Genomic DNA, 14337 nt, shown 5'->3' on the forward strand with positions numbered 1-14337 from the left:
CTCAGTATGGACAGGGAAGTTTGAAGCAGGATCAGCCCAGGAGATTTTCAGGAATCATAAGGGAATGATCAAAGTATGGAACTTCCTCAGGACTTGGTTTGTTAACGTTACCATGGGTTGGTGAACATGAGGTATGAAAAACAAACAGATCCTTTATCCATGTGAACAGATCCCAGGAAAAATCACCCAGACCGAGCACATGGCAGAGTCTTCACAGCTCCACAGGGCTGCTTCTCCCTCGTGGACAGCTCCAGTTTGCATAGGAAAATATCCATCTCTATAACCCCCTCCTTCATCATCATTCCAAAAGTTTAATGGCTTTCTGTGGGTATGGTGGCCTCCCATATTTTAACTTCCTCCACAGCAAAAATCAGACTTTGGGACACAGAAAACAGCATGTTTTTAGGCTTTAGAAGCTTAAAGGAAAGTGACTTTGGGGAAAAGCCTCTGGGAATGGGGTGTAGGTGGAGAGTGGTGGTGGTTACTGTACCTAAACCTCTGCAGGTTCTCCTGTCTCTTCTCAGGTGCCCTTCCCTGTAAACCTGCAGCAGTCCTCATCCCCAAGCTATCCAAGGAGTGATGAGAAGGACAGGAGAGGAGAGACAATTACAACTCCTAATCTCCTTTTTTGAAGAATTTTAAGAATTTAGGCAAATATTCATCAGCAACATGCCAGCTTATTTCATTTAGAAAGGGCAAGAAGAAAGATCCCAAACACTTCTGAGGTTTTAACAGTTCCTGAAATATCCAGAAAAAATTTTAAAACAAGAAAAAAAAGGACCTGAAAATGCAGGTTTCAAAAATAGCTGACATATTTTTCTCTTTGCCTATAGTAAGCACAAACCACAGGAGCAAGTTGAAACCCTGCCTTTTCTTTGCCCAATTATTCAAGTGAGGCAAAAAATTTTCTCTCTCCAAGGTGAATAAACTTCAGCCATAAGTAAAGTCCTGCTTAAATATTGACACAGACCAGTATATTCTCCACTAGCCAGTGTTTTGTTAGCAATTAAAGTATTAGATAACAAGGCACATGTACACAGCTGGATGGAGAAACCTCAAATTTCTGAACAGCGTCCCAGTTTCAAGAGTCGGCATGGAGTCCAAATGACCTTTATCTTGCCAGTGTTAACAAATTTAGATTAAGTACACAGATACCAAATTCCTTTCATGATTTATTGAGTATGTAATGCTAATTTTTGCACCCATACCATTTGTACAGGCTCATTTTACTCGGTGCTGTATGAAGTACCACGTCAAGCATGTGGCAGTGTTGATGAATAGGGATGGTGAGTTTTTTTCTTGGACTATTTCCCCCTCTAAAATAACCTGTGAACACCCTGGTAGTTGGAAAGTCACAGAGCACACCTTGCAGGTCAGGGGGGCAGAGGAATCACCAAGATGCTGCAGGGCAAGGGCTCTGAGCAAGGAGCTGCTTGGATGCTGCCTAGAGGCTGAGCCAGGGCCCTTCTGCATTCCCAGGAGACACAAAGAGAGGTGACAGATGGAAAGAGCAACTTCCATTCTGCAAACCAGAAAGGAATGAGAAGGCAGACAGTGGAAACACACATCTGTCCTGCTTTATTTAAAGCAATGCTAAGCACAAAACGACTGGCCTTGAGATACAGGTAAAAGTGAAACTCAGAATATTGTTCTACTTTCCAAGCCTTGTTATGGCATCAAATTCCAAAACAAATGTATCTATTTCCAGATGTCCACCACTAGTACTTCAATTACATTTGTGTTTGTCTATGTGAATCTACGTCTTTCTATTTAATGTTCTGAAATAATTACCTTTTCATTGGTAGGTCATGTCTGGCAATCAGGATCAGCAACATCAGCCTTCCTCCAAAAATAAAACCAATTTTAAAGGTTTCTGCTTTCACACCCTCCACACATGATCATCCCAACATCACTGCTCACTGCCCACCACTTGCACCAGTACAGCATTTTGCAGTGGTCTGCTAGAAATTGCATTGGTGAAGTCATAAAAGTTATAAAACTGAAAACAAAAATGTGGGTGCAACCATTGTCTGGACCTGTGGCTGCAGAGCAGGATTCCCAAAGAGCCCTTGCTGTGATTAGGTGATTTCACACCACTCATTGCAAAGGGAACTCTCTGCCAGCTGATCTGATTCCTCACTAAGGCATGAAATAGCTCCTTGTATTTCAGAATAATTCATCTGATCCTCTCAGCCCTACAGCATTTGAGACTCGATATCAATGTATAAAAACCCACTCCAGCTCTGTTTCATGGGGAATTACTCTTAAAGAACAGCAGCACTGCAGTTAAAAGTGGAATATTTATCCATACTCACATTGATAAGGAGAGGCAGTCATAAATAACACTTATATCCTGGTAAAAAAAGGGTTTTTAAGCATGGTGCTTTAGTAGCTGTCTCTTGCAGGCTGGAACATGCTGCTTCTCTGACTCTCCTTTCTATGAAAACTCAGAATAATTATTTTTAAAATTAACCAAACACAGGTTTGTATAAAAAGAAATCATTGAGGTATACAATTCCCTGAATACAGCTGTGAGGTCAGGAGGTCAGACACATGCTGTGTGCCAATAGCAAAAGGTTAGAGTGGATTTTGAAATCCATTATGCTCAAGAGCATGTTCAAAATCGTGAAGAAAAGGTTTGCTTCTTACTTGATATCCTCACAGCACATGAAAACCCTGAACACCAAACATAGATTTATATTAGAAGACAGCTTCTTTTTTTATGACAGAATTATTTTGTAATCAAATGCCACAACCAGATACCACAAGAATAGCCTAATGATGTAGGAACACAGAGTTGGCACAAAATAAAGTACAGCTCAAACCTCAGGCTGTGTAAACTGATGCAACTTCCTTGGTTATCCATTTATACCCTTTTATTCATTTACTTTGGTAATGCAGAAACCCAATTTAAGATTTAATATGATCTCAGGAAAGAATCCATAACCCTCAAACATCTGCAGTGATAGTCAACTGATCAATACAATGATGGCATTCACATGAATTTCAGCAGAGCACAATTGAGGGCTTGTGCTGAGCTCTGGGATATGTGTGATAAAATATTTTGGTTTAAATCACTCTTGTCTGAAAGGTAAACCTAATCTAGCAGTTCAGGATTCTGGCTTCTCCAGAAGGATAAAGGGAAACAGATTTACTAGGCTGCAGTTGGGAATCTCAGCTTTCTGCCTTATGACAGTCAGTTATTCTAGAAACTCAGGTTTATCTGTCAGGTTTTGTGCTTATTTAGGAGTTGAATGAACAACCTGATTTCTGAGTTGAATGTTAGAGACAATAAAGTGTTTGACAGGTTTCACTTCCTTGAATGCAGAGACTCCATGAGCAGATTATGACCTGTTTGGATTCTCTCCTTAGGAAAACCACAGCAGCAATACTTTTCTTGTATTTCTTTATTTGCCCTTCTTTCATCAGTTTTTCACAGAGCTGCTGAGCTCTCTGTGCTGAAGCCATTTTCTCTGACACTGATCCACCTCTGTCTCCACAGAAATATTTTCCAGCCACTGCTACCAGGTTGTTGTGCCCCATTCCCTTACACCAATACCCACACTTACCCTGTGTGACACAGCCTGGGGACAAACCCTGAGCCCAGCTTGGACACAAGCACACGAACATCACCTAAAACAACAGAAACTTTCTGCAGTGGCAGCAAAAACTCTGCTCTAGAGCCCCAAGTGCCCTTTTCCACTCCCATACCATCACCTGAGATCTACCTCTCCTTTGGCATCACATTTCAGGATTGGTGTGACCACTCTGTGGATGAAACACAACCTTCAGCAAAAGGCAGGAACAAATACATTTTCTATGCTTTTTCTTCCCCCGATATTATTCTGCTATGCTTACAAGGCAAAACTGGCAGCATTATTCCTTTCCTCATTGTCACTGCAGTGGCTGTTGTGATCAGACAGAAGTGCTGCACTCACTTTTTTTCTCCTTTCTTTTTGAAGTGTTGGGCAAATATCTGCAATACAAAATTCCACTTCTGCTGATGCAAATTATTTCAAAGGCTGCTTTTATACGTGGTCAGGGATGGCAAGACTGCAATGCTCTTGGTGTGTGGGGTCCAAAGAAGGAAGAAAAAGGCCAGAGTGAATTCACTTCAAAACTCAAGCAAATACTCATGGAATATTTTGGCAACTATTCACCAGGTCTAGCCCGCTTCACATTTTTAATCCATGTCCATTTCTCATTGCCAAACCAGTGAGACACTCCTGCTGTCTACAGTGTTGTCCAGAAAGGACAACATCTTTGTAATGCAGAATTTGGAAGGAGATTAAACAAATAAAACCCCCTCCAGGATTAATTGCCAATGGCTAGAAGTGATTTGTTTGTATTTGTTTTCTCCTCCTTGGGACAGTTTTGGCTTGAGCACTGTCTGCATGACCATGGAGTGGCCCCAAACAGGTAACCCAGACCCATCCTGATGAGGTAAAATTAGTTTTGTGTTAAACTCATGAAGCCTACAGCCACTGAAATGATACTGCTGAGAAAGAATAAGCAAAATATGTAAATGGAGCACACTTTATACTCTAGCAAATAATTTACAGTATGATCAGGGGATAATCATTCCCCTTCTGCATTAAAACATGCTTGCTCCCTCTCCTCATCCTCATGGTTTTGATTACCTTAGGATAAACAGATTTTTCAGTAGGAGATAAACTAAGGACAACACCTTCAAGCTGGGAGTCTGGTTTCTATCCTTAAGCAGTGAGTTTGGCAACTGCACTTTGTTATTTATGTCTCCTGATCTCAGTTTGCATGCCAGGTTATAAAAAATCCCAACCAAAAAAACCCCACCACATATCAAAAAGCTTGTCAATACTTGATGATTGCAGCCATGGCTAAATAACTTTGGTAACTTTGGATGCCTCTTTAAACCCCCAAAAGTCCTCACTGGAGTTCCTTTATTGCTGCTGGCAGAGAAGGGTGCTTCATCCACTGGATCCTTTTAGACTTCTGAGGTTGCTGACATTCTCACTGCATTCTGTGCCAAGTTTGTATTTCTATATCTGTAACTTAAAAAGAGAAAAAATGGTTTTAGGCATTCAGATATCCTGCTGGTCATATGTGCAGTTTGGAAGTAAACATTCGATGAGAATAATTTCTCTAAAGGCAGCTCCAGTAAGTTTGCATTCATTTAGGGGTACTTTGCATGTACCTCTTAGATCCTCAATGTCAAAACTACATTTTTTATACATTCATTTTCCTCTTTATCTAAAACAAAACACAAATTGAAGAGCCAGGCTTTTCTGATACAAACAAGAAGCTGCTGGGCTGTGTATGGAGATTACTTCTACCCCAAGAAGGCAATTACTCCAGGCACTTAATTCCACCCTTATCAATTAACTCTTGTGATGGAAGGAATTTTATCTAGTGGAAATTGGACAGAGATCTGGTCTGAAAACTTCCAGCATTTTGCCAATGAACTCATAGCAGGGACACTAATGTGCATATCCAAGGTCTCCAATTATTTAAACCTTAACAACTCCTCCAACCAAGTATAAATAAAACACAACAAAAAACTGTCCAGCAAGTTCACAAATCACAGAGCCAGACTCCCTACAATTGAAGGAGTAATCCCTCTTCCATTGAACAAGTCACCCAAAATCTTTCTTTAATACATATTCTTCTTTAATTAAATTTAATTTAATTAGGGTATCTGAGAAGAAATTCAGTTTCTCTTCTGGAGCAAGTCATTGCTCAGACATGCCAGTAGTGACAAGGATGTTGTGGTAGTACATGGAGCTCGTCAGAACCTTTCATAAACACTGGAAAAAAAGGAAACCAGGAGGTTTTTGTGCTCTCTCTGCAAAAGGACAGATGTACCAGCAGCAGATGATACTGGTCAGAGAAGGCTGAACACGAGTGGGTCTTTTTCATTGCCTGCCAAAAAACAGAGCAGCCTCGGAATGCTGCTGTAGGAAGGGGAAGAATTAGAAGTGTCTCTCTGAATCCTGCTGTTCCAGCTGCTTCTCAGGCTTTTGACTTCAAACTACAATCCAGCTGCTGGTACTTTCATTCCAATTAAGTTCTGAGTGTTTTTTAAACAAAATATTTTCATAGACCGACTATTAAACGATTTCATCATGATCTGATTTCAAACAACAAACGCTTACTGAACTGCAGAAACAGAGTCAGAGAGATGAAGAAACGTGTGTTTGGAGATTATAAAAATGCTAAAAGGATTTAACTTGGCAAGCAGAGGCCTGAGAGCTCAATTTGACTCAAGGGATGCCAAAGTATTGAGGGCTGTGGTAAACAGTAACCCAGACCTCCTCCATAAGCTGTCCATTAATGAGGGACCTGAGGGACACATTATAAAATTAACAATTGGAAAATTTAAAACAAATCCAAAATCCAGCTGAGTGTGTGCAATGTCCAGGTTACACGGTCAATGCAGTAGCTGTCTTTAGAAGATCATCTTGCAGAGAACCTGGAAGTGAGGCGTTTTTGTTCTAAAATAAAAGTGAGATGCATTTTTTAGGAGGTAAAGTGGGAACCAGTAACACCAGGATGAGAGCTGCTTGCTGCTTTAGCCAGTCGTGCTGATGTGGGTCTGGTATATGTGTTTAACAAGGATGGGGTTCCCTTTTTGGGGAAAAAGGCAAATAAAGGAGAACACATTTCCCCCCATCAGCTGCTTCTTCCCCAGGTGCTGCTGCTGTAGGCAGAGAAGCTCTGATGGGTGATTCTGCAACAAGAAGCAGAGAAGGTGTTCACAGGGAGAAGATAAATCTCACAAGCAACAATCCTGTCAAGGAGTTGGGTTTGGAGCTGCAGAGTCTTTCTCCAAAACCTCCCAGCCCTTCTGGAGACAGCAAACTGCTGTGGGCATGGAGCACAGGGAGCAGCAGCTCTTGGGCTCCGTGGTCCAAGACCCAGGTCCAGAATTGGATCCCAATCAGCAAACCTGTCACAATGTGAACCCTCAGCATCTCACAGGGTTACTGCAGCATTCCTGAGAATCCAACACTTTTCTATCAATTTTGGGGCAAACATCACGATCAGGATGTTTGTGGCCATTCCATCACCAGGACAATGTTGCTGTTTTTTTTTTCAAAGCGGAGCGCTTGAAGTCAAGCACTGCACCCTCCTCACCTCTCTAAGAACAGCATAAAGAGGAGATTTAGAGATGGAGACAACTTCACCCCTTTACCCTGAAACCAGGAGAAACTCAATCCTATGGCTCCTAGCAAAAGGCCTATTTTTAATGGCACCAGATGTCCATAGACTTTGCTGAGAGAGATCCTTGTTCCTTTTTTAATGATGAGTCTGGAGTATTGGCTCCATAGCAGAACCAGAAGAGAAGTAGTTCAGATAAAGATAAGATTGTAAGGAAAAATAAATATACAAAATGGGAACTGGCCTCTTCTTTGTTCCCAAGAATGGGAACTGTGCCTTTCTGGCACAGAACTAGGTGCCAGAAACACCAACAATTTTATAAAGTGACCTAACATATAGATCAAGCAGAAGGACAAAAACATCTTTTAAAAAGCATTTGTTTGCTTATTGCTGTGGAAGTTGATTCCCTTTTTTTCCCCCATTGTCAGAAAACTGTCAGGATTTTTTCCACTGGGTAAAGAAGGTCTTGAGACATTGCAGAATCCCAAGTATGTATAGGAATATATTCTTTTCTTTTTTGTAAGAATCAACCCAATATGTGAACTGCATGAGAGCATAGGCAACAATAATTGAGTTTCTCTCTTTTCATATTATATGAAGAGCACATAGTAATTTACATATGTTTGTAGTGGGAACAGATATAATGAAAGTATTGACATTTGTTAATATGTGCAAGCTCAAGGAATACCTAACATTTCTCCTCAAAAGATATAAAATGGATGGAAGAATAAAAACTTACTTTTTTTTTGGTTTCATTACCTGTATATCACAGCTGCCTTGAAGAAAAAGGATTGCTGCAAAGAGCAAATAAATAAATGGATAAGTGAAATTAAGCTGCTTCTGGTTGATAGTTGTTTCCTGGAAGTCAGCTGGTGGACCAAGGCTGTACACAGCAACACAGTGGAAATCAAGAGCTCCAGAGCTGTTTAAGAAAGGGTTTACAAATCCAGCAGGCAACTCTGTCATGTTTGCATCGTATCTTTGCTGTTAATTAATGAAGTGGGAATGTTCCCCCTGAAAAGGAACATGCTGTTCATGTCTGCTGTGCCTCTCAGAGCAAAAGCAGACACTGAGACTGCAGAAACCACACGGATTTAGTGACTTACCACTTTGTCATCTGATGCTCCTTTTACCCCCACTTCTACCCCAGGACTGAAATTAAACCCCTACAAGCTTCTCTTCCCCTTGGCTCTTATATTTTTATTTTTTTTTAATCCTTTTACAACCTTTCAGGGTATATTTTGAGAGGCTGAAAACACCCTGAAAAAACCTGGAAAAGCAACCATCTCTCCTTTGTTTTCACTCCAGGCCTCTGGAAGCCCCAGCCGTGATGACGTCTGAAAAGGATTTTTTGTGAGCAGAACCTGGAACCTTCAGCCCAGCTGATTGATTGTGTTTAATTGCCTTTGGGTTTCATCAACCCCGAGCCACAAATCTGCTGCGTGTCAAACAGAGGAGTCGATTAATGGGGCAGTGGCTGTCTAGTCAGGTTACAGAGAAACCTCAACAAAATCTGGGGGGTTGAGGATGTGTTTTTTTAAACTACTGATGGGGTGAGCTCTGTGATGAAGGCAGGAGGCTCCAGCAACACAAATGTGGCACCAGGGAAAGCCAGGGGCTGATGCTTCTTCCCTCCTCATCTGCCTGCAACGAGTGAAACAAAAAGGAAAACCACAGCAGACTTTTCCTGCTTTTTTTAATGCAGCACCAAGAATGGAGGGAGCTCAGCAGGCAGGCTGGGGGGACGAGGAGCCAGCTGACACAGGCACAGGGGACACAGGGCTTGGGTCTGCATCCAAGTGACATCCTTCATGCCCAGGGCTGTGCAAGAGAGGCCAGGCATGAAATTCTGGGGTGGTTTTAAGTTTTGCTGGAACCATCCTGAATGTAATTGTTGTTTCCCAAATATTGAGCCAGATGAGGATCCAGAGTAGTTGTCAACAATGAAGCAAAAAGTCAAATGAGGGGCAAGCAAAGCACTGCCAGACACTAAGGGAAAAAAAACCCAAAACACCCCACTACTTTTAACTCATGATAATAACATTTCCCCTTTTTTACCATTTTAATCTGGTTAGTAACATTTTTTATTCTTTCAGAAGCCTGTCATGATTATGTCTATTGTGTGATTCCTGAACATTTATATAGCATTAGCCTCCTGGTTTAAAAACCTGCAGTTTTTAAAAATTTCTTTACAAAATTTCTTGTACAGATCTAGTATGCATACATAATTAGAAATACACTATTTTTAGTGAAAAATATGACAAAAGGGCTACCTAACTCTAAAGAACAAATCAACCGATTGTATTTCATTGACCAGTTGATAAATAAATATTACAACTCCACTGACATGACTGAAGTCTTGGATTACATCAGCTGGAGAAGCCTCACCATTTGTTATAACAGCTGTCAGGGAACAGGTCTTAGAAATTTTAAATGAGAGAGAAAATACCAATTTGAGAAAAATATATAGGCAAATTTTTATTACTTACAATTCCCAGCAGGAACCCAAATGTTTGGGGACTTTTCTCAATTCTTTGACCTGAAAAATGCAAATACTTTTAAAAAAGAAACTTACTGAAAATAACTGAAATATACTCAAGAAAATTGTTAAGAATAGGGGGTATTTGTGAAAGAAAAAGCTTCAACTTTCTCACTGCAGGCCAGGATTTCCCCAGGAGCTTTTGTGGGGGTGGCAAACAAATCTCAATTACTTTTGGCACTCAGGATTTGGCACATGACCCTTGAAACTCTGGGCCCATGTAAGAAGATGCAACCCCAATTGCTCCAGCAGTGTCACACCCTCTCTGTCCAGCCCTGGGTGTGGCTGCTCTTCTGAGCACCCAAAGCATCATTCCCATGGCAGATCCCTCACTTGCTGAATTTAGTTCAGCACTACTCAGCAGGCAATTTGTGCATCTCTGTGCCAACAAACTTTTGGAATAGAAAATCCTGCACGCTGCTAAAAAACCCTAAAATAAATTACAGTTGTGCCAGGGAAACACATCTAGGCAAAATATTGCACCTTGGCTACCTTCTCTCAGCTGTCTTTACAACAGTCCTGATTTACAACAGCATTGATTTTTTCCCCCATAAATTGTATTTCCCACTGGTTCCAGTATAATGAGCCATAGGTTTCCCCAGACAGCAGTGACACCAGGGCTCCTGTTTGTTTTTTGCCTCTCAAACAATTCAAAGGCATGATGCCCCAGCAGAAGAGATGAGCTGCTCCCCTGCCACAGAGAATTATTTGTCCTCCTGGAAATGAGGGCTTTGGAAAAGCTTTCCCAGTAATTCACTATTTCAAGGAAAACAACCTGGTCCTAGCACCCAGTGCTGGGCATGGGAAATGGGATCAGGTCCCTCACAAACCATCCCAAAATATCCTGGTCCCTGGTCTCACTCACAGCCTCTGGTTCCAGGGAACAAATGCTGGAACATCAGGAAAAAAATCTGTCAAAAATTATTGGTTGATAGTCTGAGCAATATGGACATCTTTGATCCTTCAAAGTCTATTCTTCAAGGAAACCTCATCTTCAGCCTGAACTGGAAATAAAACTTTGAAAAATTTGAAAAACAAAAATTTGAAAAATTAAAATTTGAAAAGCAAAATTATTTGTGGTACCTGGATGTCACTTAGTCTGTTCTAGTTTGACAAAATCTAAATACTCCATTTCTTACTTTGGTTTTACATGCCATTGTCTAGCATTAAATAGCTGCAACATAAAATGACTTCATTTCCTTCTGACTCTGATAGGGTCATGTCATTCTGATAAAGTCAAAATAATCCATCCTCTGCAGGGCACTCACACTCTAAAAAGCTTCTGACAAAACACTGCTTTCCACTGCACAGGAATCCAATCTCAAAATTTTTGGCCAGCTGTGATAATCACAAACAAGCCAGGACCTGACATTTAACATCCTTAATAGAGGGGGATCTCTCTTGTTAAATGCATCACTAAATTGAATTTACTGAACAATACATCCCACTGACAGCCTCCACATGTGCCAGCACAGCTTTCCAGGACTCTGCTGCAGATCTGGGTTACCTTTGGCCAACAACACAGATTTGCAAAATCACAGAGAAGTTTCATCTGGAAAGGACCCTGGAGATGCTCTTGGCCAACCTTGTGTTGAAAGCAGGGCCTTAGATGAGGTTACACACAGCCCTGGCAAGCCAAGCTCTTGAATATCTACAGCCAGGAAGATTCCCCTGCTTCTCCAGGCAGATTGTCCCAGTGTCCCAAGTGGTCCCAAAGTGAAGAAATTGCTTCTAAAATTCGGACAGGAATACCCTGGAGCAACTGGTACCTCTTCCCCTCGTCTCAGCACTGTCTCCATCTTCTCTGTTCTCTAGGAGCATTACAGAAAAGCTGGTGAACAGGTGACTCTGATAAAAGGGCATTAAAAAGATTTGCTCCACGGAATCTGTTGCATTTAAGCTGCTTGTGACATTCAGGACTCGTGGCAACACAGGCTCAGAAGTTCAGACATTTTCACAGGACAGGAGTGGGAGTCATCCCAAGAACAAAACTGCTGGAGGTACCTTATGCTTCATCCCAACAAACTTATTGCATTTACTGTGGAAAAAGCAACAATTTTTTCTAATTATTAGATCAAATTATGCAACTACAGAACTTCCTGATTACACAATGGACAGATGACCTTTCAAAAACAGGTGTTGGTTGGCTTTTTTTCCCTTTTCTATGGCTGGGTTGTTGGGGGTTTTTTTATGAATAGCAATGATTTACTTTTTTTTTCCCCCCTCAAGTATGCTTGGCCGCTTAAAAAATATAAATAAAACTAAAACATATTCAAGTTCCTGGGATTTGTCTTCTGACAATTCTTTGCTTTTCCTAAATGCACACACACTTAAAATTTCCTTGACTACAGAAAAATCTCTAAAACTCATCACTGATAATAACTTTGTCTTGGTTTAACTAATCACTTCGAGATCACTGAACTTTTCATGAAAATGATGCTCTCTCAGCATCAGGGCTCTGTGGTGCATTTTTTCTCAAGGGCTAGACATGAAAATTCCTACATTGTGCTCACAGCTTTGCTCGTCTTGTTTCCAGAAATAAAATGGTCAATTTCTTTGTCTTCAGACAAATTTGAAACTCATAACACAGCTGAACTCTTACTTTTGTAAAGGCAAAATGAACCAGATATTGGATAGTATAACATCAACAGAAAAACAGAATATGCTATATTCTTATCTGATGCATACAGCCTGTGCTAATTGGTATATTATAGCAAAGAATTGCAGTTTTGTCTGATATATATCACTCTTGCTACTTGCTAAATTACAGTATAAAAGTGGAAACCCTCCAAAACAGGCAAACATGAACGTGTTTATGGATTTGAGCTGGAACAAACCTCATTTCTACATCATTTTCCCATACATTACACGCAGTTGATTCAAATCAATACCTAAAGGAGGGACAAGAAACAAGGAAGTGCTGAAGGGAACTGATGGCACACAGAACACACCTCTCATTATCCACATCCATAAAAATCCACTTCCTGACAAAATGCTCTCCATTACTGCTCCTATTAATGGCAACTTTTCAGGTGAGACAGCAATGCCAAATCCTCAACCCTTCTACTCATGAATGATCCAAAGGTTGGATTTCCCCTCTGAACAAATTTCAGTGCCAGATTTCATTTTCTGCTGCCTCCTTTCCTCTTACAACTCCACACACGGAGGATATTCTGCTTCTCCCCCCCAAAACTGAGGATTCTGTGCCCTGCTCTGGAGCAGGGTTTCCACAGAAGGAAATCAGTCAGTAGGCAGTGGAGAAGAAAGTCTTGAGTTAGCAGAAAGAATAAAAACTTAATCCAGGGATTACAGTATAAAATTTTTAAAATTGCACAACAGACTTCAGATAACATTTGTGGAACTGTGGAATACCTACAGGGTGTGACACTAACTCTCTGAGCTAAAAAACGAACACAGAAATACCAAATCACCTGTTTGAAACAAAATCAGGGCAACAAATAAGTACATTAATTGACAGCCACATTTCTGCATGTTTTCATCCTGTTATTTTAAAAAGGTATCAAAGTGGTATAAATGCACTTAAATCCATTTCAATACCAGCAGAGCAAGATTCAAAATCTTCTGAGAGCCTTTAAAAAAAAAAAAATCTTAAAACCAGACACGTGTCATTACAAACATTGTGGTTTCTGTCACAGTAGCCACCGTTGCTGCTAATAGTAACAGAGGTTGTGGGGAAAGGGAATTATGGTTTCCAGTGAAGTCAGTGGGAACTTTCCCATCAGATAATTCTTAATTGAAAACCACCAGGTTTTTTTTCAGAAAGTTTCTTAGGGTTGGCATGTGATTTTCAGTCAGAGTGGAAAGAGGCAAAAAGGAACCAAGGAACAGTTTTGTGTCTGGAGCAATTCCACAGCACGTGGTGGAGATCACACCCAACCTCCCTCTCCAGGCTAAACCTGCAGCAACGTGACCATAAAGTTCCTATTTCTGCCTGTTTTGGGGTGTCTTCCTTCTGTTTCCAAGGTTAAAAATAAAGAAAAAAATACAACAGAAAACTTTTAAATTCTTGCCATGTTGCCTCTTTCCATCTGTTATGATTTTCTAAACAATCTCCCATGCAAATGGTCCTCCAGCCTCTCCAGAATGAATCAGAAACCTCATTAATTAAAGGATACAGCCTAAATAAAAGGAGAAAATACTTTGGGTCTACATTATGAACACTTCAAGACATTTTCCACCAAAGACTGTACATATATTTACTCAACCCATACTATTAATGAATAGACATTTTACAAGACAGAGGCAAAAGCATTATTCCTGAAAGGACTGCTTTGTAATATAGGATCTATGATAAGGTCTAAAGGAAGCTTTTCTGGACGTGTTCCATCACTTTATGTTCAGGAAACCATTTTGTATGACACAAAGGATTAGGAAAAATAAGCTGCATGACATTTATTTTGTAATTTCAACATTAATATCTGTAGAAACATTTTATTGTCAGTACAAAAGTTAACAGATTTTAATACTTATTTTACCCAATTAAAAATTATTAAAAAAAAAAAACAAAACAAAACAACAAAACAAACACACCACCACATAAAACAGTGAAATTTGCATTCATATTCCATGGCCATATCAATGTGAATGTTCTGAAAGTAAAAAATACAAGATTCTGTAAAACAACAGAAAAAAAAAGATAC

This window comes from Sturnus vulgaris, chromosome 8, assembly GCF_052056855.1.
Source record: "Sturnus vulgaris isolate bStuVul1 chromosome 8, bStuVul1.hap1, whole genome shotgun sequence".
NCBI lineage: Eukaryota > Metazoa > Chordata > Aves > Passeriformes > Sturnidae > Sturnus > Sturnus vulgaris.